The following is a 27,427-nucleotide window of genomic DNA, read 5'->3' as shown; positions in this document are numbered from 1 at the left end:
GCCCTTAGGTGGAGGGCCAGGGGGCACCCTGGGGCTTCTAGTGCAAGTCCAGGGATAGTTGTGGACCCCTTGGTAGATTCCTAGGGTCTGAGGACCCTAGGTGGAGGGCCAGGTGGCACCCTTGGGCCTCTACTGCAAGTCTAGGGAGAGTTGTGGACCCCTGGGTAGCTTGCTGGGGTCAGAGGCCACTAGGTGGAGGGCAAGGGGGCTTCCTGGGGCCTCTAGTGCAAGTCCATTGAGAGAGGTGGACCCCTGGGTAGCTGACTGGGGTCGTAGGCCCCTAGGTGGAATGCCAGGGGGCACCCTGGGGCCTCTACTGCAAGTCCAGCGAGAGTTGTGGACCCCTTGGTAGCTTGCTGGGTTCAGAGGCCCCTAGGGGGAGGGCCAGGGGGCACCCTGGGGCCCATACTGCCAGTCCAGGGAGAGAGGTGGACCCCTGGGTAGCTTCCTGGGGTAAGAGGCCCCTAAGTGGAGGGCCAGGGGGCACCCTGGGGCCTATACTGCAAGTCCAGGGAGAGGGGTGGATCCCTGGGTAGCTTGATGAGGTCTTAAGCCCATAGGTGGAGGGCAAAGGGGTACCCTAGGGCCTTTAACGCAAGTCCAGGAAGAGAGGTGGACCCCTGTTTAGCTTGCTGGGGTCGGAGGCCCTTGGGTGGAGGGCCAGGGGGCACCCTGGGGCCTCTACTGAAAGTCCAGGGAGAGTTGTGGACCCCTGGGTAGCTTGCTGGGGTCAGAAGCCCCTAGGTGGAAGGCCAGGGGGCACCCTGGGGCCTATACTGCCAGTCCAGGGAGATAATTGGACCCCTGGGTAGCTTGCTGGGGTCTTAGGCCCCTAGGTGGAGGGCCAGGGGGCACCCTGGGGCCTCTACTGCAAGTCCAGGGAGAGAGGTGGACCCCTGGGTAGCTTGCTGGGGTCCTAGGCCCCTAGGTGGAGGGCCAGGGGGCACCTTGGGGCCTCTACTACAAGTCCAGGAAGAGAGGTGGACCCCTGGGTAGCTTCCTGGGGTAAGAGGCCCCTAGGTGGAGAGCCAGGGGGTACCCTGGGGCCTATACTGCAAGTCCGGGGAGAGGGGTGGATCCCTGGGTAGCTTGAAGAGGTCTGAAGCCCATAAGTGGAGGGCAAGGGGGTACCCTAGTTCCTTTAACGCAAGTCCAGGAAGAGAGGTGGACCCCTGGGTAGCTTGCTGGTGTCAGAGGCACAAAGGTGGAGGGCCAGGGGGTACCCTGGGGCCTATATTCCCAGTCCAGGGAGAGAGGTTGACCCCTGGGAAGCTTGCTGGCGTCAGAGGCTTCTTGGTGGAGTGCCAGGAGGCTTCCTGGGTTCTCTACTCCAAGTCCAGGGAGAGAGGTGGACCCCTGGGTAGCTTGCTGGGGTCAAAGACCCCTAGCTGGAGGGCCAGGGGCTACCCTAGGGCCTCTACTGCAATTCCAGGGAGAGTTGTGGTCCCTTCGGTAGATTGCTTGGGCCAGAGGCCCCTAGGTGGAGGGCCAGGGGGCACCCTTGGGCCTCTCCTGCAAGTCTAGGGAGAGATGTGGACCCCTGGGTAGCTTGCTGGGGTCAGAGGCCCCTAAGTGGAGGGCCAGCGGGCACCCTGGGGCCTCTTCTGCAAGTCCAGGGAGAGAGGTGGACCCCTGGGTAGCTTGCTGGGGTAAGAAGAACCTAGGTGGAGGGTCAGGGGGTACCCTGGGGCCTATACTGCCAGTCCAGGGAGAGAGGTGGACCCCTGTGTAGCTTGCTGGGGTCTTAGGCCCCTAGGATGAGTGCCAGGGGGCACCCTGGGGCCTATACTGCAAGTGCAGGGAGAGAGGTGGACCCCTGGGTAGTTTGTTTGGCTGAGAGTGGCCTAGGTGGAGGGCCAAGGGGCACCCAGGGGCCTCTACTGCAAGTCCAGGGAGAGTTGTGGACCCTTGGGTAACTTGCGGGGGTCAGAGGCCCCTGGGTGGATGGCAAGGGGGCACCCTGGGGCCTATACTTCAAGTCCAGGGAGAGAGGTGGACCCCTGGGTAGCTTGCTGGGGTCTTAGGCACTTAGGTGGAGGGCCTAGGGGGCACCCTGGGGCCTCTACTGCCAGTCCTGGGAGAGAGGTGGACCCCCTGGGTAGCTTGCTGGGGTCTTAGGCCTTTAGGTGGAGGGCCAGGGGGCACCTTAGGGCCTATACTGCAAGTCCAAGGAGAGATGTGGACCCCTGGGTAGCTTGCTGGGGTCAGAGGCCCCTAGGTGCAGGGCAAGGGGGCACCCTGGGAACTCTACTGCAAGTCCAGGAAGAGAGGTGGACCCCTGGGTAGCTTTCTGGGGTCTTAGGCCCCTAGGTGGAGGGCCAGGGGGCACCCTGGGGCCTATACTGCAAGTCCAAGGAGAGATGTGGACCCCTGGGTAGCTTGCTGGGGTCAGAGGCCCCTAGGTGCAGGGCAAGGGGGCACCCTGGGAACTCTACTGCAAGTCCAGGGAGAGAAGTACACCCCTGGGTAGCTTGCTGGGGAATAAAGCCCCTAGGTAGAGGGCCAGGGGTACCCTGGGGCCTCTACTGCAAGTCCAGGGAGAGAGTTGGACCCCTGGGTAGCTAGCTGGGGTCAGAGACCCTTAGGTGGAGGGCCAGGGGGCACCCTGGGGCCTCTAGTGCAAGTCCAGGGATAGTTGTGGACCACTTGGTAGATTCCTATGGTCTGAGGACCCTAGGTGGAGGGCCAGGGGGCACCCTGGGGCCTATACTTCAAGTCAAGGCAGAGAGGTGGACCCCTGGGTAGCTTGCTGGGGTCTTAGGCACTTAGGTGGAGGGCCTGGGGGCACCCTGGGGCCTATACTGCAAGTCCAGGGAGAGAGGTGGAACCCTGGGTAGCTTGCTAGGATCAGAGGCCCCTAGGTGGAGGGCCAGGGGGCACCCTGGGGCCTCTACTGCAAGTCCAGGGAGAGTTGTGGACCCATGGGTAGCTTGCTGGGGTCTTAGGCCCCCAGGTGGAGGGCCAGTGGGCATCCTGGGGCCTAAACTTCATGTCCAGGGAGAAAATTGGACCCCTGGGTTGCTTTCTGGGGTCAGAGGTAACTAGGTGGAGGGCCAGGAGGCACACTGGGGCCTATCCTGCAAGTCCAGGGAGGGATGTGGACCCCTGGGTAGATTGCTTGGCTGAGAGTGGCCTAGGTGGAGGGCCAAGGGGCACCCTGGGAACTCTACTGCAAGTCCAGGGAGAGTTGTGGACCCTTGGGTAACTTGTGGGGGTCAGAGGCCCCTGGGTGAAGGGCAAGGGGGCACCCTGGGGCCTCTACTGCAAGTCCAGGGAGAGAGGTGGACCCCTGGGTAGCTTGCTGGGGTCAGAAGCCCATAGGTGGTGGGACAGGGGGCACCCTTGGGCCTCTACTGCAAGTCCAGGGAGAGAGGTGGTCCCCTTGGTAGCTTGCTGGTGTCAGAAGCCCATATGTGGTGGGCCAGGGGGCACCCTGGGGCCTCTTCTGCAAGTCCAGGGAGAGAGGTGGACCCCTGGGTAGCTCGCTGGGGTCAGAAGCCCCTAGGTGGAGGGCTAGGAGGTACCCTAGGGCCCCTACTGCAAGTCCAGGGAGAGAGTTGGACCCCTGGGTAGCTTGCTGGGGTCAGAGGCAACTAGGTGGAGGGCCAGGGGGCACCCTGTGGCCTATCCTGCAAGTCCAGGGAGAGAGGTGGACCCCTGGGTAGCTTCCTGGGGTAAGAGGCACCTAGGTGGAGAGCCAGGGGGTACCCTGGGGCCTACACTGCAAGTCCAGGGAGAGGGGTGGATTCCTGGGTAGCTTGATGAGGTCTGAAGCCCATAGGTGGAGGGCAAGGGGGTACCCTAGGGCCTTTAACGCAAGTCCAGGAAGAGAGGTGGACCCCTGGGTAGCTTGCTGGGGTCAGAAGCCCATAGGTGGTGGGACAGGGGGCACCCTGGGGCCTCTACTGCAAGTCCAGGGAGAGAGGTGGACCCCTTGGTAGCTTGCTGGTGTCAGAAGCCCATATGTGGTGGGCCAGGGGGCACCCTGGGGCCTATACTGCAAGTCCAGGGAGAGAGGTGGACCCCTGGGTAGCTTGCTGGGGTCAGAAGCCCCTTGATGAAGGCCCATGGGGCACAATGGGGCCTCTACTGCAAGTCCAGGGAGAGAGGTGGACCCCTGGGTAGCTTGCTGGGGTAAGAAGAACCTAGGTGGAGGGTCAGGGGGCACCCTGGATCCTATACTGCCAGTCCAGGGAGAGAGGTGGACCCCTGGTTAGCTTGCTGGGGTCAGAGGCCCCTAGGTGGAGGGCCAGGGGGCACCATGGGGCCTCTCCTGCAAGTCCAGGGAGAGAGGTGGACTCCTGGGTATCTTTCAGGGGTCAGAGGCCCCTAGGTGGAGGGCCAGGGGGCACCCTGGGGCCTATACTGCAAGTCCAGGGAGAGAGGTGGACCCCTGGGTAGCTTGCTGGGGTCAGAAGCCCCTTGATGAAGGCCCATGGGGCACAATGGGGCCTCTACTGCAAGTCCAGGGAGAGTTGTGGACCCCCGGGTAGCTTGCTGGGGTCTTAGGCCCCTAGGTGGAGGGCCAGCGGGCACCCTGGGGCCTATACTTCATGTCCAGGGAGAAAGTTGGACCCCTGGGTAGCTTTCTGGGGTCAGAGGCCCCTAGGTGGGGGGCCAGGAGGTACCCTAGGGCCTCTACTGCAAGTCCAGGGAGAGTTGTGGACCCCTGGGTAGCTTGCTGGGGTCAGAGGCAACTAGGTGGAGGGCCTGGGGGCACCCTGGGGCATATCCAGCAAGTCCAGGGAGAGAGGTGGACCCTTGGGTAGCTTGCTGGGGAATAAAGCCCCTAGGTGGAGGGCCAGGGGGTATCCTAGGGCCTCTACTGCAAGTCCAGGGAAAGAGGTGGACCCCTGGGTAGCTAGCTGGGGTCAGAGGCCCATAGGTGGTTGGCCAGGGGGCACCCTGGAGCCTATCCTGCAAGGCCAGGGAGAGAGGTGGACCCCTGGGTAGCTTCCAGGGGTAAGAGACCCCTAGGTGGAGGGTAAGGGGGAACCCTGGGGCCTCTACTGTAAGTCTAGGGAGAGAGGTGGACCCCTGGGTAGCTTGCTGGGGTCAAAGGCCAGTAGGTGGAGGGCCAGGAGGTACCCTAGGGCCTCTACTGCAAGTCCAGGGAGAGAGGTGGACCCCTGGGTAGCTTGCTGGGGTCAGATTCAACTAGGTTGAGGGCCAGGGGGCACCCTGGGGCATATCCTGCAAGTCCAGGGAGAGAGGTGGACCCCAAGGGAGCTTTCTTGTGTCAGCTGCCCCTAGGTGGAGGGCCTGCGGGCACCCTGGGGCCTCTACTGCCAGTCCAGGGAGAGAGGTGGACCCCTGGGTAGCTTGCTGGGGTCTTAGGCCCCTAGGTGGAGGGCCAGGGGCACATTAGGGCCTATACTGCAAGTCCATGGAGAGATGTGGACCCCTGGGTAGCTTGCTGGGGTCAGAGGCCCCTGGGTGGAGGGCAAGGGGGCACCCTGGGGCCTTTACTGCAAGTCCAGGGAGAGAGATGGACCCCTGGGTAGCTTGCTGGGGTCTTAGGCCCCTAGGTGGAGGGCCAGGGGGCACCCTGGGGCCTATACTGCAAGTCTAGGGAGAGATGTGGACCCCTATGTAGCTTGCTGGGGTCAGAGGGCCCTAGGTGTAAGGCTAGGGGGCACCTAGGGGCCTCTACTGCAAGTCCAGGGAGAGTTGTGGACCCCTGGGTAGCTTGCTGGGGTCAGAGGCCCCTAGGTGTAGGGCCAGGAGGTACCCTAGGGCCTCTACTGCATGTCCAGGGAGAGAGGTGGACCCCTGGGTAGCTTGCTGGGGTCAGAGGCCCCTAGGTGGAGGGCAAGGGGGCACCCTGGGGCCTAAACTGCTAGTCCAGGAAGAGAGGTGGACCCCTAGGTAGCTTGCGGGGGTCAGAGGCCCCTAGGTGGAGGGCAAGGGGGCACCCTGGGGCCTAAACTGCAAGTCCAGGGAGAGACGTGGACCCCTGGAAAGCTTGCTGGGGCCCTAGGCCCCTAGGTGGAGGGCCAGGGGGCACCCTGGGGCCTATACTTCAAGTCAAGGGAGAGAGGTGGACCCCTCGGTAGCTTGCTGGGGTCTTAGGCACTTAGGTGGAGGGCCTGGGGGCACCCTGGGGCTTATACTGCAAGTCCAGGGAGAGAGGTGGACCCCTATGTAGCTTGCTGGGGTCAGAGGGCCCTAGGTGTAAGGCTAGGGGGCACCTAGGGGCCTCTACTGCAAGTCCAGGGAGAGTTGTGGACCCCTGGGTAGCTTGCTGGGGTCAGAGGCCCCTAGGTGTAGGGCCAGGAGGTACCCTAGGGCCTCTACTGCATGTCCAGGGAGAGAGGTGGACCCCTGGGTAGCTTGCTGGGGTCAGAGGCCCCTAGGTGGAGGGCAAGGGGGCACCCTGGGGCCTAAACTGCTAGTCCAGGAAGAGAGGTGGACCCCTAGGTAGCTTGCGGGGGTCAGAGGCCCCTAGGTGGAGGGCAAGGGGGCACCCTGGGGCCTAAACTGCAAGTCCAGGGAGAGACGTGGACCCCTGGAAAGCTTGCTGGGGCCCTAGGCCCCTAGGTGGAGGGCCAGGGGGCACCCTGGGGCCTATACTTCAAGTCAAGGGAGAGAGGTGGACCCCTCGGTAGCTTGCTGGGGTCTTAGGCACTTAGGTGGAGGGCCTGGGGGCACCCTGGGGCCTATACTGCAAGTCCAGGGAGAGAGGTGGAACCCTGGGTAGCTTGCTAGGGTCAGAGGCACCTTGGTGAAGGGCCATGGGGCAGCCTGGGGCCTCTACTGCAAGTCTAGGGAGAGTTGTGGACCCCCGGGTAGCTTGCTGGGGTCTTAGGCCCCTAGGTGGAGGGCCAGTGGGCACCCTGGGGCCTATACTTCATGTCCAGGGAAAGATGTGGACCCCTCTGTAGCTTGCTGGGGTCAGAGGCCCCTAGGTGGAGGGTCAGGGGGCACCCTGGGGCCTCTACTGCAAGTCCAGGGAGAGTTGTGGACCCCTGGGTAGCTTGCTGGGGTCAGAGGCCCATGGGTGGAGGGCAAGGCGGCACGCTGGTGCCTATACTGCAAGTCCAGGGAGAGAGGTGGACCCTTGGGTCGCTTGCTGGGGAATAAAGCCCCTAGGTGGAGGGCCAGGGGGTATCCTTAGGGCCTCTACTGCAAGTCCAGGGAAAGAGGTGTACCCCTGGGTAGCTAGCTGGGGTCAGAGGCCCTTAGGTGGAGGGCCAGGGGGCACCCTGGGGCCTCTAGTGCAAGTCCAGGGATAGTTGTGGACCCCTTGGTAGATTCCTAGGGTCCAAGGACCCTAGGTGGAGGGCCAGGGGGCACCCTTGGGCCTCTACTGCAAGTCTAGGGAGAGTTTTGGACCCCTGGGTAGCTTGCTGGCGTCAGAGGCCCCTTGTTGGAGGGCCAGCGGGCACCCTGGGGCCTCTACTGCAAGTCCAGGGAGAGAGGTGGGCCCCTGGGTAGCTTGCTGGTGTCAGAGGCCCCTAGGTGGAGGGCCAGGGGGCACCCTGGGGCCTCTACTGCAAGTCCAGGGAGAGTTGTGGACCCCTGGGTAGCTTGCTGGGGTCTTGGGCCCCATGGTGGAGGGCCAGTGGGCACCCTGGGGCCTATACTTCAAGACAAGGGAGAAAGGTGGACACCTGGGTAGCATTTTGGGGTCAGAGGCCCCTAGGTGGAGGGCAAGGGGGCACCCTGGGGCCTCTACTGCAAGTCCAGGGAGAGTTGTGGACCCCTGGGTAGCTTGCTGGTGTCAGAGGCCCCTAGGTGTAGGGCCAGGAGGTACCCTAGGGCCTCTACTGCATGTCCAGGGAGAGAGGTTTACCCCTGGGTAGCTTGCTGGGGTCAGAGGCCCCTAGGTGGAGGGCAAGGGGGCACCCTGGGGCCTAAACTGCTAGTCCAGGAAGAGAGGTGGACCCCTGAGTAGCTTCCTGGGGTAAGAGGCCCCTAGGTGGAGGGTAAGGGGGCACCTTAGGGCCTATACTGCAAGTCTAGGGATAGAGGTGAACCCCTGAGTAGCTTTGTGGGGTCAGCGTCCCTAGGTGGAGGGCCAGCGGGCACCCTGGGGCCTCTATTGCAAGACCAGGGAGAGAGATGGGCCCCTGGGTAGCTTGCTGGCGTCAGAGGCTCCTTGGTGGAGGGCCAGGGGGCTTCCTGGGTTCTCTACTGCAAGTCCAGGGAGAGAGGTGGACCCCTGGGTAGCTTGCTGAGGTCAGAGGCCCCTAGCTGGAGGGCCAGGGGGCACCCTGGGGACTCTACTGCAAGTCCAGGGAGAGAGGTGGACTCCTGGGTAGCTTGCTGGGGACTAAAGCCCCTAGGTGGAGGGCCAGGGGCTACCATAGGGCCTCTACTGCAATTCCAAGGAAAGTTGTGGACCCCTTGGTAGATTGCTGTTGTCAGAGGACCCTAGGTGGAGTGCCAGCGGGCACCCTGGGGCCTCTTCTGCAAGTCCAGGGAGAGAGGTGGACCCCAGGGTAGCTTGCTGGGGTAAGAAGAACCCAGGTGGAGGGTCAGGGGGAACCCTGGGGCCTATACTGCCAGTCCAGGGAGAGAGGTGGACATCTTGGTAGCTTACTGGGGTCTTAGGCCCCTAGGTGGAGTTCCAGGGGGCACCCTGGGGCCTATACTGCAATTGCAGGGAGAGAGGTGGACCCCTGGGTAGTTTGCTTGGCTGAGTGTGGCCTAGGTGGAGGGCCAAGGGGCACCCTGGGGCCTCTACTGCAAGTCCAGGGAGAGTTGTGGACCCTTGGTTTACTTGCGGGGGTCAGAGGCCCCTGGGTGGAAGGCAAGGGGGCACCCTGGGGCCTCTACTGCAAGTCCAGGGAGAGAGGTGGACCCCTGGGTAGCTTGCTGGGGTCAGAAGCCCATAGGTGGTGGGCCAGGGGGCACCCTGGGGCTTATTCTGCAAGTTCAGGGAGAGAGATGGAGCCCTGGGTAGTTTCCTGGGGTAAGAGGCCCTTAGGTGGAGGGCCAGGGGGCACCCTTGGGCCTCTACTGCAAGTCTAGGGAGAGATGTGGACCCCTGGGTAGCTTGCTGGGGTCAGAGGCCCCTAAGTGGAGGGCCAGCGGGCACCCTGGGGCCTCTTCTGCAAGTCCAGGGAGAGAGGTGGACCCCTGGGTAGCTTGCTGGGGTAAGAAGAACCTAGGTGGAGGGTCAGGGGGAACCCTGGGGCCTATACTGCCAATCCAGGGAGAGAGGTGGACCCCTGGGTAGCTTGATGGGGTCTTAGGCCCCTAGGTGGAGTGCCAGGGGGCACCCTGGGGCCTAAACTGCAAGTGCAGGGAGAGAGGTGGACCCCTGGGTAGCTTGCTGAGGTCTGAAGCCCGTAGGTGGAGGGCCAGGGGGTACCCTAGGGCCTCTACTGCAAGTCCATGGGGAGAGGTGGACCCTTGGGTAGCTTGCTGGGATCAGAGGCCCCTAGGTAGAGAGCCAGGAGGTACCCTAGGGCCCCTAATGCAAGTCCAGGTAGAGAATTGTACCCCTGGGTAGCTTGCTGGGCTCAGAGGCAGCTATTTGGAGGGCCAGGGGGCACCCTGGGGCCTATCCTGCAAGTACAGGGAGAGAGGTGGATTCCTGGGTAGCTTGCTGGGGTCAGAGGCCCCTAGAAAGAGGGCCAAGGGGTTTCCTGGGGCCTCTACTGCAAGTCCAGGGAGGGTTTTGGAACCCTTGGTAGATTTCTGGGGTCAGAGGCCCAAAGGTGGAGGGCCAGGGGGCACCCTGGGGCCTATATTACTAGTCCAGGGAGAGAGGTTGACCCCTGGGTAGCTTGCTGGCGTCAAAGGCCCCTAGGTGGAGGTCCAAGGGGCACCCTGGGGCCTATCCTGCAAGTCCAGGGAGAGAGGTGGAAACTTGGGTAGTTTGCTTGGCTGAGAGTGGCCTAGGTGAAGGGCCAAGGGACATCCTGGGGCCTCTACTGCAAGTCCAGGGAGAGTTGTGGACCCTTGGGTAACTAGCGGGGGTCAGAGGCCCCTGGGTGGAGGGCAAGGGGGCACCCTGGGGCCTCTACTGCAAGTCCAGGGAGAGAGGTGGAACCCTGGGTAGCTTCCTGGGGTCAGTGGCCCCTAGGTGGAGGGCCAGGTTGCCCCCTGGAGCCTATCCTGCAAGTCCAGGGAGAGAAGTGGACCCCTGGGTAGCTTCCTGGGGTAAGAGGCCCCTAGGTGGAGGGTTAGGGGGCACCATGGGGCCTATACTGCAAGTCCAGGGAGAGAGGTGGACCCCTGGGTAGCTTGCTAGGGTCAGAGGCCCATAGGTGGTGGGTCAGGGGGAACCCTGGGGCCTCTACTGAAAGTCTAGGGAGAGAGGTGGACCCCTGGGTAGATTGCTGGGGTCAGAGGCCAGTAGGTGGAGGGCCAGGGGGCACCCTGGGGCCTCTACTGCAAGTCCAGGTAGAGATTTGAACCCCTGGGTAGCTTGCTGGGGCAGATGTCCCCTAGGTGGAGGGCCAGGGGGCACCCTGGGGCCTATACTTCAAGTCAAGGGAGAGAGGTGGACCCCTGGGTAGCTTGCTGGGGTCTTAGGAACTTAGGTGGAGGGCCAGGGGGAACCCTGGGGCCTATACTGCAAGTCCAGGGAGAGGTGGAACCCTGGGTAGCTTGCTAGGGTCAGAGGCCCCTATGTGGAGGGCCAGGGGAATCCCTGGGACCTCTACTGCAAGTCCAGGGAGAGTTGTGGACCCCTGGGTTGCTTTCTGGGGTTAGAGGCCCCTATGTGGAGGGCCAGGGGGCACCCTAGGGCCTATACTGCAACTCCATGGAGAGATGTGGACCCCTGGAAAGCTTGCTGGGTCCAGAGGCCCATGGGTGGAGGGCAAGGGGGCATGCTGGGGCCTATACTGCAAGTCCAGGGAGAGAGGTGGACCCCTGGGTAGCTTGCTGGGGAATAAAGCCCCTAGGTGGAGGGCAAAAGGGCACCCTGGGGCCTCTACTGCAAGTCCAGGGAGAGATGTGAACCCCTGGGTAGCTTGCTGGGGTCAGAAGCCCCTAGGTGGAGGGCCAGGGGGCACCCTGGGGCCTATACTGCAAGTCTAGGGAGAGATGTGGACCCCTATGTAGCTTGCTGGGGTCAGAGGGCCCTAGGTGTAAGGCTAGGGGGCACCTAGGGGCCTCTACTGCAAGTCCAGGGAGAGTTGTGGACCCCTGGGTAGCTTGCTGGGGTCAGAGGCCCCTAGGTGTAGGGCCAGGAGGTACCCTAGGGCCTCTACTGCATGTCCAGGGAGAGAGGTGGACCCCTGGGTAGCTTGCTGGGGTCAGAGGCCCCTAGGTGGAGGGCAAGGGGGCACCCTGGGGCCTAAACTGCTAGTCCAGGAAGAGAGGTGGACCCCTAGGTAGCTTGCGGGGGTCAGAGGCCCCTAGGTGGAGGGCAAGGGGGCACCCTGGGGCCTAAACTGCAAGTCCAGGGAGAGACGTGGACCCCTGGAAAGCTTGCTGGGGCCCTAGGCCCCTAGGTGGAGGGCCAGGGGGCACCCTGGGGCCTATACTTCAAGTCAAGGGAGAGAGGTGGACCCCTCGGTAGCTTGCTGGGGTCTTAGGCACTTAGGTGGAGGGCCTGGGGGCACCCTGGGGCTTATACTGCAAGTCCAGGGAGAGAGGTGGACCCCTATGTAGCTTGCTGGGGTCAGAGGGCCCTAGGTGTAAGGCTAGGGGGCACCTAGGGGCCTCTACTGCAAGTCCAGGGAGAGTTGTGGACCCCTGGGTAGCTTGCTGGGGTCAGAGGCCCCTAGGTGTAGGGCCAGGAGGTACCCTAGGGCCTCTACTGCATGTCCAGGGAGAGAGGTGGACCCCTGGGTAGCTTGCTGGGGTCAGAGGCCCCTAGGTGGAGGGCAAGGGGGCACCCTGGGGCCTAAACTGCTAGTCCAGGAAGAGAGGTGGACCCCTAGGTAGCTTGCGGGGGTCAGAGGCCCCTAGGTGGAGGGCAAGGGGGCACCCTGGGGCCTAAACTGCAAGTCCAGGGAGAGACGTGGACCCCTGGAAAGCTTGCTGGGGCCCTAGGCCCCTAGGTGGAGGGCCAGGGGGCACCCTGGGGCCTATACTTCAAGTCAAGGGAGAGAGGTGGACCCCTCGGTAGCTTGCTGGGGTCTTAGGCACTTAGGTGGAGGGCCTGGGGGCACCCTGGGGCCTATACTGCAAGTCCAGGGAGAGAGGTGGAACCCTGGGTAGCTTGCTAGGGTCAGAGGCCCCTTGGTGAAGGGCCATGGGGCAGCCTGGGGCCTCTACTGCAAGTCTAGGGAGAGTTGTGGACCCCCGGGTAGCTTGCTGGGGTCTTAGGCCCCTAGGTGGAGGGCCAGTGGGCACCCTGGGGCCTATACTTCATGTCCAGGGAAAGATGTGGACCCCTCTGTAGCTTGCTGGGGTCAGAGGCCCCTAGGTGGAGGGTCAGGGGGCACCCTGGGGCCTCTACTGCAAGTCCAGGGAGAGTTGTGGACCCCTGGGTAGCTTGCTGGGGTCAGAGGCCCATGGGTGGAGGGCAAGGCGGCACGCTGGTGCCTATACTGCAAGTCCAGGGAGAGAGGTGGACCCTTGGGTCGCTTGCTGGGGAATAAAGCCCCTAGGTGGAGGGCCAGGGGGTATCCTTAGGGCCTCTACTGCAAGTCCAGGGAAAGAGGTGTACCCCTGGGTAGCTAGCTGGGGTCAGAGGCCCTTAGGTGGAGGGCCAGGGGGCACCCTGGGGCCTCTAGTGCAAGTCCAGGGATAGTTGTGGACCCCTTGGTAGATTCCTAGGGTCCAAGGACCCTAGGTGGAGGGCCAGGGGGCACCCTTGGGCCTCTACTGCAAGTCTAGGGAGAGTTTTGGACCCCTGGGTAGCTTGCTGGCGTCAGAGGCCCCTTGTTGGAGGGCCAGCGGGCACCCTGGGGCCTCTACTGCAAGTCCAGGGAGAGAGGTGGGCCCCTGGGTAGCTTGCTGGTGTCAGAGGCCCCTAGGTGGAGGGCCAGGGGGCACCCTGGGGCCTCTACTGCAAGTCCAGGGAGAGTTGTGGACCCCTGGGTAGCTTGCTGGGGTCTTGGGCCCCATGGTGGAGGGCCAGTGGGCACCCTGGGGCCTATACTTCAAGACAAGGGAGAAAGGTGGACACCTGGGTAGCATTTTGGGGTCAGAGGCCCCTAGGTGGAGGGCAAGGGGGCACCCTGGGGCCTCTACTGCAAGTCCAGGGAGAGTTGTGGACCCCTGGGTAGCTTGCTGGTGTCAGAGGCCCCTAGGTGTAGGGCCAGGAGGTACCCTAGGGCCTCTACTGCATGTCCAGGGAGAGAGGTTTACCCCTGGGTAGCTTGCTGGGGTCAGAAACCCCTAGGTGGAGGGCAAGGGGGCACCCTGGGGCCTAAACTGCTAGTCCAGGAAGAGAGGTGGACCCCTGAGTAGCTTCCTGGGGTAAGAGGCCCCTAGGTGGAGGGTAAGGGGGCACCTTAGGGCCTATACTGCAAGTCTAGGGATAGAGGTGAACCCCTGAGTAGCTTTGTGGGGTCAGCGTCCCTAGGTGGAGGGCCAGCGGGCACCCTGGGGCCTCTATTGCAAGACCAGGGAGAGAGATGGGCCCCTGGGTAGCTTGCTGGCGTCAGAGGCTCCTTGGTGGAGGGCCAGGGGGCTTCCTGGGTTCTCTACTGCAAGTCCAGGGAGAGAGGTGGACCCCTGGGTAGCTTGCTGAGGTCAGAGGCCCCTAGCTGGAGGGCCAGGGGGCACCCTGGGGACTCTACTGCAAGTCCAGGGAGAGAGGTGGACTCCTGGGTAGCTTGCTGGGGACTAAAGCCCCTAGGTGGAGGGCCAGGGGCTACCATAGGGCCTCTACTGCAATTCCAAGGAAAGTTGTGGACCCCTTGGTAGATTGCTGTTGTCAGAGGACCCTAGGTGGAGTGCCAGCGGGCACCCTGGGGCCTCTTCTGCAAGTCCAGGGAGAGAGGTGGACCCCAGGGTAGCTTGCTGGGGTAAGAAGAACCCAGGTGGAGGGTCAGGGGGCACCCTGGGGCCTATACTGCCAGTCCAGGGAGAGAGGTGGACATCTTGGTAGCTTACTGGGGTCTTAGGCCCCTAGGTGGAGTTCCAGGGGGCACCCTGGGGCCTATACTGCAATTGCAGGGAGAGAGGTGGACCCCTGGGTAGTTTGCTTGGCTGAGTGTGGCCTAGGTGGAGGGCCAAGGGGCACCCTGGGGCCTCTACTGCAAGTCCAGGGAGAGTTGTGGACCCTTGGTTTACTTGCGGGGGTCAGAGGCCCCTGGGTGGAAGGCAAGGGGGCACCCTGGGGCCTCTACTGCAAGTCCAGGGAGAGAGGTGGACCCCTGGGTAGCTTGCTGGGGTCAGAAGCCCATAGGTGGTGGGCCAGGGGGCACCCTGGGGCTTATTCTGCAAGTTCAGGGAGAGAGATGGAGCCCTGGGTAGTTTCCTGGGGTAAGAGGCCCTTAGGTGGAGGGCCAGGGGGCACCCTTGGGCCTCTACTGCAAGTCTAGGGAGAGATGTGGACCCCTGGGTAGCTTGCTGGGGTCAGAGGCCCCTAAGTGGAGGGCCAGCGGGCACCCTGGGGCCTCTTCTGCAAGTCCAGGGAGAGAGGTGGACCCCTGGGTAGCTTGCTGGGGTAAGAAGAACCTAGGTGGAGGGTCAGGGGGAACCCTGGGGCCTATACTGCCAATCCAGGGAGAGAGGTGGACCCCTGAGTAGCTTGATGGGGTCTTAGGCCCCTAGGTGGAGTGCCAGGGGGCACCCTGGGGCCTAAACTGCAAGTGCAGGGAGAGAGGTGGACCCCTGGGTAGCTTGCTGAGGTCTGAAGCCCGTAGGTGGAGGGCCAGGGGGTACCCTAGGGCCTCTACTGCAAGTCCAGGGGGAGAGGTGGACCCTTGGGTAGCTTGCTGGGATCAGAGGCCCCTAGGTAGAGAGCCAGGAGGTACCCTAGGGCCCCTAATGCAAGTCCAGGTAGAGAATTGTACCCCTGGGTAGCTTGCTGGGCTCAGAGGCAGCTATTTGGAGGGCCAGGGGGCACCCTGGGGCCTATCCTGCAAGTACAGGGAGAGAGGTGGATTCCTGGGTAGCTTGCTGGGGTCAGAGGCCCCTAGAAAGAGGGCCAAGGGGTTTCCTGGGGCCTCTACTGCAAGTCCAGGGAGGGTTTTGGAACCCTTGGTAGATTTCTGGGGTCAGAGGCCCAAAGGTGGAGGGCCAGGGGGCACCCTGGGGCCTATATTACTAGTCCAGGGAGAGAGGTTGACCCCTGGGTAGCTTGCTGGCGTCAAAGGCCCCTAGGTGGAGGTCCAAGGGGCACCCTGGGGCCTATCCTGCAAGTCCAGGGAGAGAGGTGGAAACTTGGGTAGTTTGCTTGGCTGAGAGTGGCCTAGGTGAAGGGCCAAGGGACATCCTGGGGCCTCTACTGCAAGTCCAGGGAGAGTTGTGGACCCTTGGGTAACTAGCGGGGGTCAGAGGCCCCTGGGTGGAGGGCAAGGGGGCACCCTGGGGCCTCTACTGCAAGTCCAGGGAGAGAGGTGGAACCCTGGGTAGCTTCCTGGGGTCAGTGGCCCCTAGGTGGAGGGCCAGGTTGCCCCCTGGAGCCTATCCTGCAAGTCCAGGGAGAGAAGTGGACCCCTGGGTAGCTTCCTGGGGTAAGAGGCCCCTAGGTGGAGGGTTAGGGGGCACCATGGGGCCTATACTGCAAGTCCAGGGAGAGAGGTGGACCCCTGGGTAGCTTGCTAGGGTCAGAGGCCCATAGGTGGTGGGTCAGGGGGAACCCTGGGGCCTCTACTGAAAGTCTAGGGAGAGAGGTGGACCCCTGGGTAGATTGCTGGGGTCAGAGGCCAGTAGGTGGAGGGCCAGGGGGCACCCTGGGGCCTCTACTGCAAGTCCAGGTAGAGATTTGAACCCCTGGGTAGCTTGCTGGGGCAGATGTCCCCTAGGTGGAGGGCCAGGGGGCACCCTGGGGCCTATACTTCAAGTCAAGGGAGAGAGGTGGACCCCTGGGTAGCTTGCTGGGGTCTTAGGAACTTAGGTGGAGGGCCAGGGGGAACCCTGGGGCCTATACTGCAAGTCCAGGGAGAGGTGGAACCCTGGGTAGCTTGCTAGGGTCAGAGGCCCCTATGTGGAGGGCCAGGGGAATCCCTGGGACCTCTACTGCAAGTCCAGGGAGAGTTGTGGACCCCTGGGTTGCTTTCTGGGGTTAGAGGCCCCTATGTGGAGGGCCAGGGGGCACCCTAGGGCCTATACTGCAACTCCATGGAGAGATGTGGACCCCTGGAAAGCTTGCTGGGTCCAGAGGCCCATGGGTGGAGGGCAAGGGGGCATGCTGGGGCCTATACTGCAAGTCCAGGGAGAGAGGTGGACCCCTGGGTAGCTTGCTGGGGAATAAAGCCCCTAGGTGGAGGGCAAAAGGGCACCCTGGGGCCTCTACTGCAAGTCCAGGGAGAGATGTGAACCCCTGGGTAGCTTGCTGGGGTCAGAAGCCCATAGGTGGTGGGCCAGGGGGCACCCTGGGGCCTATTCTGCAAGGCAAGGGAGAGAGGTGGACCCTTGGGTAGCTTCCTAGGGTCAGTGGCCCCTAGGTGGAGGGCCAGGTTGCCCCCTGGAGCCTATCCTGCAAGTCCAGGGAGAGAGGTGGACCCCTGGGTAGCTTCCAGGGATAAGAGGCCCCTAGGTGGAGGGTAAGGGGGAACCCTGGGGCCTCTACTGCAAGTCTAGGGAGAGAGGTGGACCCCTGGGTAGCTTGCTGGGGTCAGAGGCCAGTAGGTGGAGGGCCAGGAGGTACCCTAGGGCCTCTACTGCAAGTCCAGGGAGAGAGGTGGACCCCTGGGTAGCTTGCTGGGGTCAGATTCAACTAGGTGGAGGGCCAGGGGGCACCCTGGGGCATATCCTGCAAGTCCAAGGAGAGATGTGGACCCCTATGTAGCTTGCTTGGGTCAGAGGCCCCTAGGTGGAAGGCCAGGGGGCACCCTGGGGCCTCTACTGCAAGTCCAGGGAGAGTTTTTGACCCCTGGGTAGCTTGCTGGGGTCAGAGGCCCATGGGTGAAGGGCAAGAGGGCACGCTGGGGCCCATACTGCAAGTCAAGGGAGAGAGGTGGACCCCTGGGTAGCTTGCTGGGGAATAAAGCCCCTAGGTGGAGGGCCAAGGGGTACCCTAGGGCTTCTACTTCAAGTTCAGGGAGAGAGGTGGACCCCTGGGTAGCTAGCTGGGGTCAGAGGCCCTTAGGTGGAGGGCCAGGGGGCACCCTGGGGCGTCTACTGCAAGTCCAGGGATAGTTGTGGACCCCTTTGTAGATTCCTAGGGTCTGAGTACCCTAGGTGGAGGGCCAGGGGGCACCCTTGGGCCTCTATCGCAAGTCTAGGGAGAGTTGTGGACCTCTGGGTAGCTTGCTGGGGTCAGAAGCCCATAGGTGGTGGGCCAGGGGGCACCCTGGGGCCTATTCTGCAAGTCCAGGGAGAGAGGTGGACCCCTGGGTAGCTTCCTGGGGTCAGTGGCCCCTAGGTGCAGGGCCAGGTTGCCCCCTGGAGCCTATTCTGCAAGTCCAGGGAGAGAGGTGGACCCCTGGGTAGCTTCCTGGGGTAAGAGGCCCCTAGGTGGAGGGTAAAGGGGACCATGGGGCCTATACTGCAAGTCCAGGGAGAGAGGTGGACCCCTGGGTAGCTTGCTAGGGTCAGAGGCCCCTAGGTGGAGGGTCAGGGGGAACCCTGGGGCCTCTACTGCAAGTCTAGGGAGAGAGGTGGACCCCTGGGTAGCTTGCAGGGGTCAGAGGCCAGTAGGTGGAGGGCCAGGGGGCACCCTGGGGCCTCTACTGCAAGTCCAGGGAGAGACGTGGACCCCTGGGTAGCTTGCTGGGGCCGAAGTTCCCTAGGTGGAGGGCCAGGGGGCACCCTGGGGCCTATACTTCAAGTCAAGGGAGAGAGGTGGACCCCTGGGTAGCTTGAGGGGGTCTTAGGCACTTAGGTGGAGGGCCAGGGGGAACCCTGGGGCCTATACTGCAAGTCCAGGGAGAGAGGTGGAACCCTGGGTAGCTTTCTGGGGTCAGAGTCCCCTGAGTGGAGGGCAAGGGGGCACCCTGGGGCCTCTACTGCAAGTCCAGGAAGAGTTGTGGACCCCTGGGTAACTTGCTGGAGTCAGAGGCCCCGAGGTGGAGGGCCAGGAGATACCCTAGGGACTCTACTGCAAGTCCAGGGAGAGAGGTGGACCCCTGGGTAGCTTGCTGGGGTCAGAGGCAACTAGGTGGAGGGCCAGGAGGCACCCTGGGGAAAATCCTGAGAGTCCAGGGAGAGAGGCGGACCCCTGGGGAGCTTTCTTATGTCAGAGGCCCCTAGGTGGATGGCCAGGGGGCACCCTGGGGCCTGTACTGCCAGACCAGGGAGAGAGATGGACCCCCTGGGTAGCTTGCTGTGGTCTTAGGCCCCTAGGTGGAAGGTAAGGGGGCACCTTGGGGCATATACTGCAATCCAGGGAGAGCGGTGGACCCCTGGGTAGCTTTGTGGGGTCAGAGGCCCCTAGGTGGAGGGCCAAGGAGCACCTTGGGGCCTCTACTGCAAGTCCAGGGAGAGAGGTGGACCCCTGGGTAGCTTGCTGGGGTCAGAAGCCCATAGTCGGTGGGCCAGGGGGCTTCCTGAGGCCTATACTGCAAGTCCAGGGCGAGAGGTGGACCCCTGGGTAACTTTATGGGGTCAGAGGCACCTAGGTGGAGGGCCAGGGGGCACCCTGGGGCCTATACTGCAAGTCCAGGGAGAAAGGTGGACCCCTGGGTAGCTTGCTGAGGTCTGAAGCCCATAGGTGGAGGGCCAGGGGGTACCCTAGGGCCTCTACTGCAAGTCCAGGGAGAGAGGTGGACCCCTGGGTAGCTTGCTGGGGTCAAATGCCCCTAGGTGGAGGGCCAGGAGGCACCCTGGGGCCTCTACTGCAAGTCCAGGGAGAGTTGTGGACCCATTGGTCGCTTGCTGGGGTCAAAGGCCAAAAGGTGGAGGGCCAGGGGGCAGCCTGGGGCCTCTACTGCAAGTCCAGGAAGAGAGGTGGACTAATGGGTAGCTTACAGGAATCAGAGGCCCCAAGGTGATGGGGCCAGGGGGCACCCTGGGGCCTATACTTCAAGTCCAGGGAGAGAGTTGGACTCCTGGGTAGCTTCCTGAGGTCAGAGGCCCCTAGGTGGAGGGTCACGGGGCACCCTGGGGCCTATCCTGCAGATCCAGGGAGAGAGGTGGACCCCTGGGTAGCTTGCTGGGGTCAGAGGCCCCTAGGTGGAGGGCCAGGGGGCACCCTGGGGCCTCTACTGCAAGTCCAGGGAGAGAGGTGGACCCTTGGGTAGCTTGCTGGGATCAGAGGCCCCCAGGTGGAGGGCCAGGAGGTACCCTAGGGCGCCTAATGCAAGTCCAAGTAGAGAGTTGTACCCTTGGGTAGCTTGCTGGGGTCAGAGGCAACTATTTGGAGGGCCAGCGGGCACCCTGGGGCCTATCCTGCAAGTCCAGGGAAAGAGGTGGAACCCTGGGTAGTTTGCTTGGCTGAGAGTGGGCAAGGTGGAGGGCCAAGGGGCACCCTGGGGTCTCTACTGCAAGTCCAGGGAGAGTTGTGAACCCTTGGGTAAATTGCGGGGGTCAGAGGCCCCTGGGTGGTGGGCAAGGGGGCACCCTGGGGCCTCTACTGCAAGTTCAGGGAGAGATGTGGACCCCTGGGTAGCTTGCTGGGGTCAGAAGCCCATAGGTGCTGGGCCAGGGGGCACCCTGGGGCCTATTCTGCAAGTCCAGGGAGAGAGGTGGACCCCTGGGTAGCTTCCTGGGGTCAGAGGCCCCTAGGTGGAGGGCCAGGTTGCCCCCTGCAGCCTATCAAGCAAGTCCATTGAGAGAGGTGGACCCCTGGGTAGCTTCCTGGGATAAGAGGTCCCTAGGTGGAAGGTAAGGGGGAACCCTGGGGTCTCTACTGCAAGTCTAGGGAAAGAGGTGGACCCCTGGGTAGCTTGCTAGGGTCAGAGGCCCCTAGGTGGAGGGCCAGGGGGAACCCTGGTGTCTCTACTGCAAGTCTAGGGAGAGAGGTGGACCCCTGGGTAGCTTGCTGGGGTAAGAGGCCAGTAGGTGGAGGGCCAGGGGGCACCCTGGAGCCTCTACTGCAAGTCCAGGGAGAGACGTGGACCCCTGGAAAGCTTGCTGGGGCCCTAGGCCCCTAGGTGGAGGGCCAGGGGGCACCCTGGGGCCTATACTTCAAGTCAAGGGAGAGAGGTGGACCCCTTGGTAGCTTGCTGGGGTCTTAGGCACTTAGGTGGAGGGCCTGGGGTCACCCTGGGGCCTATACTGCAAGTCATGGGAGAGAGGTGGAACCCTGGGTAGGTTGCTAGGGTCAGAGGCCCCTAGGTGAAGGGCCATGGGGCACCCTGGGGCCTCTACTGCAAGTCCAGGGAGAGTTGTGGACCTCCGGGTAGCTTGCTGGGGTCTTAGGCCCCTAGGTGGAGGGCCAGTGGGCACCCTGGGGCCTATACTTCATGTCCAGGGAGAAAGGTGGACCCCTGGGTAGCTTTCTGGGGGCAGAGGCCCCTAGGTGGAGGGCAAGGGGCACCATGGGGTCTCTACTGCAAGTCCAGGGAGAGCTGTGGAACCCTGGGTAACTTGCCGGGGTCAGAGGCAACTAGGTGGAGGGCCAGGGGGCACCCTGAGGCATATCCAGCAAGTCCAGGGAGAGAGGTGGAACCCCTGGTTAGCTTGCTGGGGTCTTAGGCCCCTAGGTGGAGGGACAGGGGGCACCCTAGGAACTATACTGCAAGTCCATGGAGAGAAGTGGACCTCTGGGTAGCTTGCTGGGGTCAGAGGCCCCTAGGTGCAGGGCAAGGGGGCACCCTGGGGCCTCTACTGCAAGTCCAGGGAGAGTTGTGGACCCCTGGGTAGCTTGCTGGGGTCAGAGGCCCCTGGGTGGAGGGCAAGGGGTCACCCTGTGGCCTATACTGCAAGTCCAGGGAGAGAGGTGGACCCCTGGGTAGCTTGCTGGGGTCAAAAGCCCCTAGGCGGAGGGCCAGGGGGCACCCTCGTGCCAATACTGCAAGTCCAAGGAGAGATGTGGACCCCTATGTAGCTTACTGGGGTCAGAGGCCCCTAGGTGGAGGGTCAGGGGGCACCCTGGGGCCTCTACTGCAAGTCCAGGGAGAGTTGTGGAACCCTGGGTAGCTTGCTGGGGTCAGAGGCCCATAGGTGGAGGGCAAGGTGGCACGCTGGGGCCTATACTGCAAGTCCAGGGAGAGAGGTGGACCGCTGGGTAGCTAGCTGGGGTCAGAGGCCCTTAGGTGGAGGGCCAGGGGGCACCCTTGGGCCTCTACTGCAAGTCAAGGGAGAGTTGTGGACCCCTGGGTAGCTTGCTGGCGTCAGAGGCTCCTTGTTGGAGGGCCAGCGGGCACCCTGGGGCCTCTACTGCAAGTCCAGGGAGAGAGGTGGGCCCCTGGGTAGCTTGCTGGTGTCAGAGGCCCCTAGGTGGAGGGCAAGAGGCACCCTGGGGTCTCTACTGCAAGTCCATTGAGAGAGGTGGACCCCTGGGTAGCTTGCTGGGGTCAGAGGCCCCTAGGTGGAGGGCAAGGGGGCACCCTAGGGCCTCTACTGCAAGTCCAGGGAGAGTTGTGGACCCCTGGGTAGCTTGCTGGTGTCAGAAGCCCCTAGATGGAGGGCCAGGGGGCACCCTGGGGCCTCTACTGCAAGTCTTGGTAGAGAGGTGGACCCCTGGGTAGCTTGCTGGGGTCAGAGGCCAGTAGGTGGAGGGCCAGGGGGCACCTTGGGGCCTATACTGCAAGTCCAGGGATAGAGGTGGACCCCTGGGTAGCTTTGTGGGGTCAGCTTCCCTAGCTGGAGGGCCAGGGGGTACCCTAGGGCCTCTACTGTAAGTCCAGGGAGAGAGGTGGACCCCTGGGTAGATTGCTGGGGTCAGAGGCCCCTAGGTGGAGGGCCAGCGGGCACCCTTGGGCCTCTATTGCAAGACCAGGGAGAGAGGTGGGCCCCTGGGTAGCTTGCTGGCGTCAGACGCTCCTTGGTGGAGGGCCAGGGGGAACCCTGGGGTCTCTACTGCAAGTCCAGGGAAAGAGTGGGACCCCTGGGTAGCTTGCTGGGGTCAGAGGCAACTAGGTGGAGGGCCAGGGGGCACCCTGGGGCCTATCCTGCAAGTCCAGGGAGAGAGGTGGACCCCTGGGTAGCTTGCTGGGGTCTGAAGCCCATAGGTGGAGGGCCAGGGGGTACCCTAGTCCCTCTACTGCAAGTCCAGGGAGAGAGGAAGACCCCTGGGTACCTTGCTGGTCTCAGAGGCCCCTAGGTGGAGGGACCCCTAGGTGGAGCTTGCTGGGGTCAGAAGCCCATAGTCGGTGGGCCAGGGGGCTTCCTGGGGCGTATACTGCAAGTCCAGGGAGAGAGGTGGACCCCTGGGTAGCTTTCAGGGGTCAGAAGCCCCTAGGTGGGGGCCACAGGGCACCCTGGGGCCTATACTGCAAGTCCAGGGAGAGAAGTGGACCCCTGGGTAGCTTGCTGAGGTCTAAAGCCCATAGGTGGAGGGCCTGGGGGTACCCTAGGGCCTCTACTACAAGTCCAGGGAGAGAGGTGGACCCCTGGGTAGCTTGCTGGGGTCAGAGGCAACTAGGTGGAGGGCAAGGAGGCACCCTGGGGAAAATCCTGCAAGTCCAGGGAGAGAGGTGGACCCCTGGGGAGCTTTCTTATGTCAGAGGCCCCTAGGTGGAGGGCCAGAGGGCACCCTGGGGCCTGTACTGCCAGACCAGGGAGAGAGATGGACCCTCTGGGAAGCTTGCTGTGGTCTTGGGCCTCTATGTGGAGGGCCAGGGGGCACCCTGGGGCCTATACTGCATATCCATGGAGAGATGTGGACCTCTGAGTAGCTTGCTGAAGTCGGAGGCCCCTAGGTGCAGGGCAAGGGGGCAAACTTGGGCCTCTACTGCAAGTCCAGGGAGAGTTGTGGACCCTTGGGTAACTTGCGGGGGTCAGAGGCCCCTGGGTGGAGGGCCAGTGGGCACCCTGGGGCCTTTACTGCAAGTCCAGGAAGAGAGTTGGACCCCTCGGTAGCTTCCTGGGGTAAGAGGCCCCTAGGTGGAGGGTAAGGGGGCACCTTGGGGCCTATACTGCAAGTCCAGGGAGAGCAGTGGACCCCTGGGTAGCTTTGTGGGGTCAGCGCCCCAGCTGGAGGGCCAGGGGGTACCCTAGGGCCTCTACTGCAAATCCAGGGAGAGAGGTGGACCCCTGGGTAGATTGCTGGGGTCAGAGGACCATAGATGGAGGGCCAGGGGGCACCCTTGGGCCTCTACTGCAAGTCTAGGGAGAGATGTGGACCCCTGGGTAGCTTACTGGGGTCAGAGGCCCCTAGGTGGAGGGCCAGCGGGAACCCTGGGGCCTCCACTGCAAGTCCAGGGAGAGAGATGGGCCCCTGGGTAGCTTGCTGGCGTCAGAGGCTCCTTGGTGGAGGGCCAGGGGGCTTCCTGGGTTCAATACTGCAAGTCCAGGGAGATAGGTGGACCCCTGGGTAGCTTGCTGGGGTCAGAGGCACCTAGCTGGAGGGCCAGGGGGCACCCTGGGGCCTATACTGCAAGTCCAGGTAGAGAGTTGGACCCCTGGGTAGCTTGCTGGGGACTAAAGCCCCTAGGTGGAGGGCCAGGGGCTACCCTAGGGTCTCTACTGCAAGTCCAGGGAGAGAGGTGGAACCCTGGGGAGCTTTCTTGTGTCAGCCGCCCCTAAGTGGAGGGCCTGGGGGCACCCTGGGGCCTCTACTGTCAGTCCAGGGAGAGAGGTGGACCCCCTGGGTAGCTTGCTGGGGTCAGAAGCCCATAGTCGGTGGGCCAGGGGGCTTCCTGGGGCCTATACTGCAAGTCCAGGGAGAGTTGTGGACCCATTGGAAGCTTGCTGGGGTCAGAGGCCAAAAGGTGGAGGGCCAGGGGGCACCCTGGGGCCTCTACTGCAAGTCCAGGAAGAGAGGTGGACCCCTGGGTAGCTTGCTGGGGTCAAAGGCCCCAAGGTGGAGGGCTAGGAGGCACCCTGGGGCCTCTACTGTAAGTCCAGGGAGAGTTGTGGATCCATTGGTAGCTTGATGGGGTCAGAGGCCAAAATGTGGAGGGCCAGGGGGCACCCTGGGGCCTCTACTGCAAGTCCAGGAAGAGAGGTGGACTCCTGGGTAGCTTTCAGGGGTCAGTGGCCCCTAGGTGGAGGGCCAGGTTGCCCCCTGCAGCCTATCCTGCAAGTCCAGGGAGAGAGGTGGACCCCTGGGTAGCTTCCTGGGGTAAGACGCCCCTAGGTGGAGAGTCAGGGGGTACCTTGGGGCCTATACTGCAAGTCCAGGGAGAGGGGTGGATCCCTGGGTAGCTTGATGAGGTCTGAAGCCCATAGGTGGAGGGCAAGGGGGTACCCTAGGGCCTTTAACGCAAGTCCAGGAAGAGAGGTGGACCCCTGGGTAGCTTGCTGGTGTCAGAGGCACAAAGGTGGAGGGCCAGGGGGCACCCTGGGGCCTAAATTCCCAGTCCAGGGAGAGAGGTTGATTCTGGGAAGCTTGCTGGCGTCAGAGGCTCCTTGGTGGAGTGCCAGGGGGCTTCCTGGGTTCTCTACTGCAAGTCCAGGGAGAGAGGTGGACCCCTGGGTAGCTTGCTGGGGTCAAAGGCCCCTAGCTGGAGGGCCAGGGGGCACCCTGGGGACTCTACTGCAAGTCCAGGGAGAGAGGTGGACCCCTGGGTAGCTTGCTGGCGACTAAAGCCCCTAGGTGGAGGGCCAGGGGCTACCCTAGGGCCTCTACTGCAATTCCAGGGAGGGTTGTGGTCCCCTTGGTAGATTGCTTAGGCCAGAGGCCCCTGGGTGGAGGGCCAGGGGGCACCCTTGGGCCTCTACTGCAAGTGTAGGGAGAGATGTGGACCCCTGGGTAGCTTGCTGGGGTCAGAGGCCCCTAAGTGGAGGGCCAGCGGGCACCCTGGGGCCTCTTCTGCAAGTCCAGGGAGAGAGGTGGACCCCTGGGTAGCTTGCTGGGGTAAGAAGAACCTAGGTGGAGGGTCAAGGGGTACCCTGGGGCCTATACTGCCAGTCCAGGGAGAGAGGTGGACCCCTGTGTAGCTTGCTGGGGTCTTAGGCCCCTAGGTGGAGTGCCAGGGGGCACCCTGGGGCCTATACTGCAAGTGCAGGGAGAGAGGTGGACCCCTGAGTAGTTTGTTTGGGTGAGAGTGGCCTAGGTGGAGGGCCAAGGGGCACCCAGGGGCCTCTACTGCAAGTCCAGGGAGAGTTATGGACCCTTGGGTAACTTGCGGGGGACGGAGGCCCCTGGGTGGATGGCAAGGGGACACCCTGGGGCCTATACTTCAAGTCCAGGGAGAGAGGTGGACCCCTGGGTAGCTTGCTGGGGTCTTAGACACTTAGGTGGAGGGCCTGGGGGCACCCTGGGGCCTATGCTGCAAGTCCAGGGAGAGAGGTGGACACCTAGGGAGCTATCTTGTGTCAGCAGCCCCTAGGTGGAGGGCCTGGGGGCACCCTGGGGCCTCTACTGCCAGTCCAGGGAGAGAGGTGGACCCCCTGGGTAACTTGATGGGGTCTTAGGCCCTTAGGTGGAGGGCCAGGGGACACCTTAGGGCCTATACTGCAAGTCCAAGGAGAGATGGTGACCCCTGGGTAGCTTGCTGGGGTCAGAGGCCCCTAGGTGCAGGGCAAGGGGGCACCCTGGGGCCCCTACTGCAAGTCCAGGGAGAGTTGTGGACCCCTGGGTAGCTTGCTGGGGTCAGAGGCCCCTGGGTGGAGGGCAAGGGGGCACCCTGGTTCCTATACTGCAAGTTCAGGAAGAGAGATGGACCCCTGGGTAGCTTTCTGGGGTCTTAGGCCCCTAGGTGGAGGGCCAGGGGGCACCCTGGGGCCTATACTGCAAGTCCAAGGAGAGATGTGAACCCCTATGTAGCTTGCTGGGGTCAGAGGCCCCTAGGTGGAGGGCCAGGGGGCACCCTGGGAGCTCTACTGCAAGTACAGGGAAAGTTGTGGACCCCTGGGTAGCTGGCTGGGGTTAGAGGCCCATGGGTGGAGGGCAAGGGGGCACGCTGGGGCCTCTACTGCAAGTTCAGGGAGAGAAGTAGACCCCTGGGTAGCTTGCTGGGGAAAAAAGCCCCTAGGTAGAGGGCCAGGGGTACCCTGGGGCCTCTACTGCAAGTCCAGGGAGAGAGTTGGACCCCTGGGTAGCTAGCTGGGGTCAGAGGCCCTTAGGTGGAGGGCCAGGGGGCACCCTGGGGCCTCTAGTGCAAGTCCAGGGATAGTTGTGGACCCCTTGGTAGATTCCTAGGGTCTGAGGACCCTAGGTGGAGGGCCAGGGGGCACCCTGGGGCATGTAGTGTAAGTCCAGGGATAGTTGTGGACCCCTTGGTAGATTCCTAGGGTCTGAGGACCCTAGGTGGAGGGCCAGGGGGCACCCTTGGGCCTCTACTGCAAGTCTAGAAGAGTTTTGGACCCCTGGGTAGCTTTCTGTGGTCCTAGGCCCCTAGGTGGAGGGCCAGGGGGCACCCTGGGGCCTATACTTCAAGTCAAGGAAGAGAGGTGGAACCCTGGGTAGCTTGCTTGTATCTTGGGCCCCTAGGTGGATGGCCAGGGGGCACCCTGGGGCCTATACTGCAAGTCCAGGGAGAGATGTGGACCCCTGGGTAGCTTGCTGTGGTCAGAGGCCCCTAGGTGGAGGGCCAGGGGACACCCTGCGGCCTCTACTGCAAGTCCAGGGAGAGTTGTGGTCCCCAGTGTAGCTTGCTGGGTTTAAGGCCCCTAGGTGGAATGCCAGTGGGCACTCTGGGGCCTATACTTCAAGTCCAGGGAGAAAGGTGGACCCCTGGGAAGCTTTCTGGGGTCAGAGGCCCCTAGGTGGAGGGCAAGGGGGCACCCTGGGGCCTCTACTGCAAGTCCAGGGAGAGTTGTGGACCCCTGGGTAGCTTGCTGGGGTCAGAGGCCCCTAGGTGTAGGGCCAGGAGGTACCCTAGGGCCTCTACTGCAAGTCCAGGGAGAGTTGTGTTCCCCTGGGTAGCTTGCTGGGGTCAGAGGCCCCTAGGTGGAGGGCCAAGAGGTTTCCTAGGGCCTCTACTGCAAGTCCAGGGAGAGAGGTGGACCCCTGGGTATCTTGCTGGGGTCTTGGGCCCCTAGGTGGAGGGCCAGGGGTTACCCTGAGGCCTCTACTGCAAGACCAGGGAGAGAGGTGGACCTCTGGGTAGCTTGCTGGGGTCCTTGGCCCCTATGTGGAGGGCCAGGGGGCACCCTGGGGCCTATTTTTCAAGTCAAGGGAGAGAGGTGGACCCCTGGGTAGCTTGCTGGGATCTTAGGCCCCTAGGTGGAGGGCCAGGGGGCACCCTGGGGCCTATACTGCAAGTCCAGGGAGAGAGGTGGACCCCTGGGTAGCTTGCTGGGGTCACAGGCCCCTAGGTGGAGGGCCAAGGGGCACCCTGGGGCCTCTACTGCAAGTTCAGGGAGAGTTGTGGACCCTTGGGTAGCTTGCTGGTGTCTTAGGCCCCTAGGTGGAGGGCCAATGGGCACCCTGGGGCCTATACTATAAGTCCAGGGAGAAAGGTGGACC

The sequence above is a fragment of the Danio rerio genome, chromosome 24 (genome assembly GCF_049306965.1).
Source record: "Danio rerio strain Tuebingen ecotype United States chromosome 24, GRCz12tu, whole genome shotgun sequence".
Lineage (NCBI taxonomy): Eukaryota > Metazoa > Chordata > Actinopteri > Cypriniformes > Danionidae > Danio > Danio rerio.
This window is presented reverse-complemented; position numbering follows the sequence as displayed.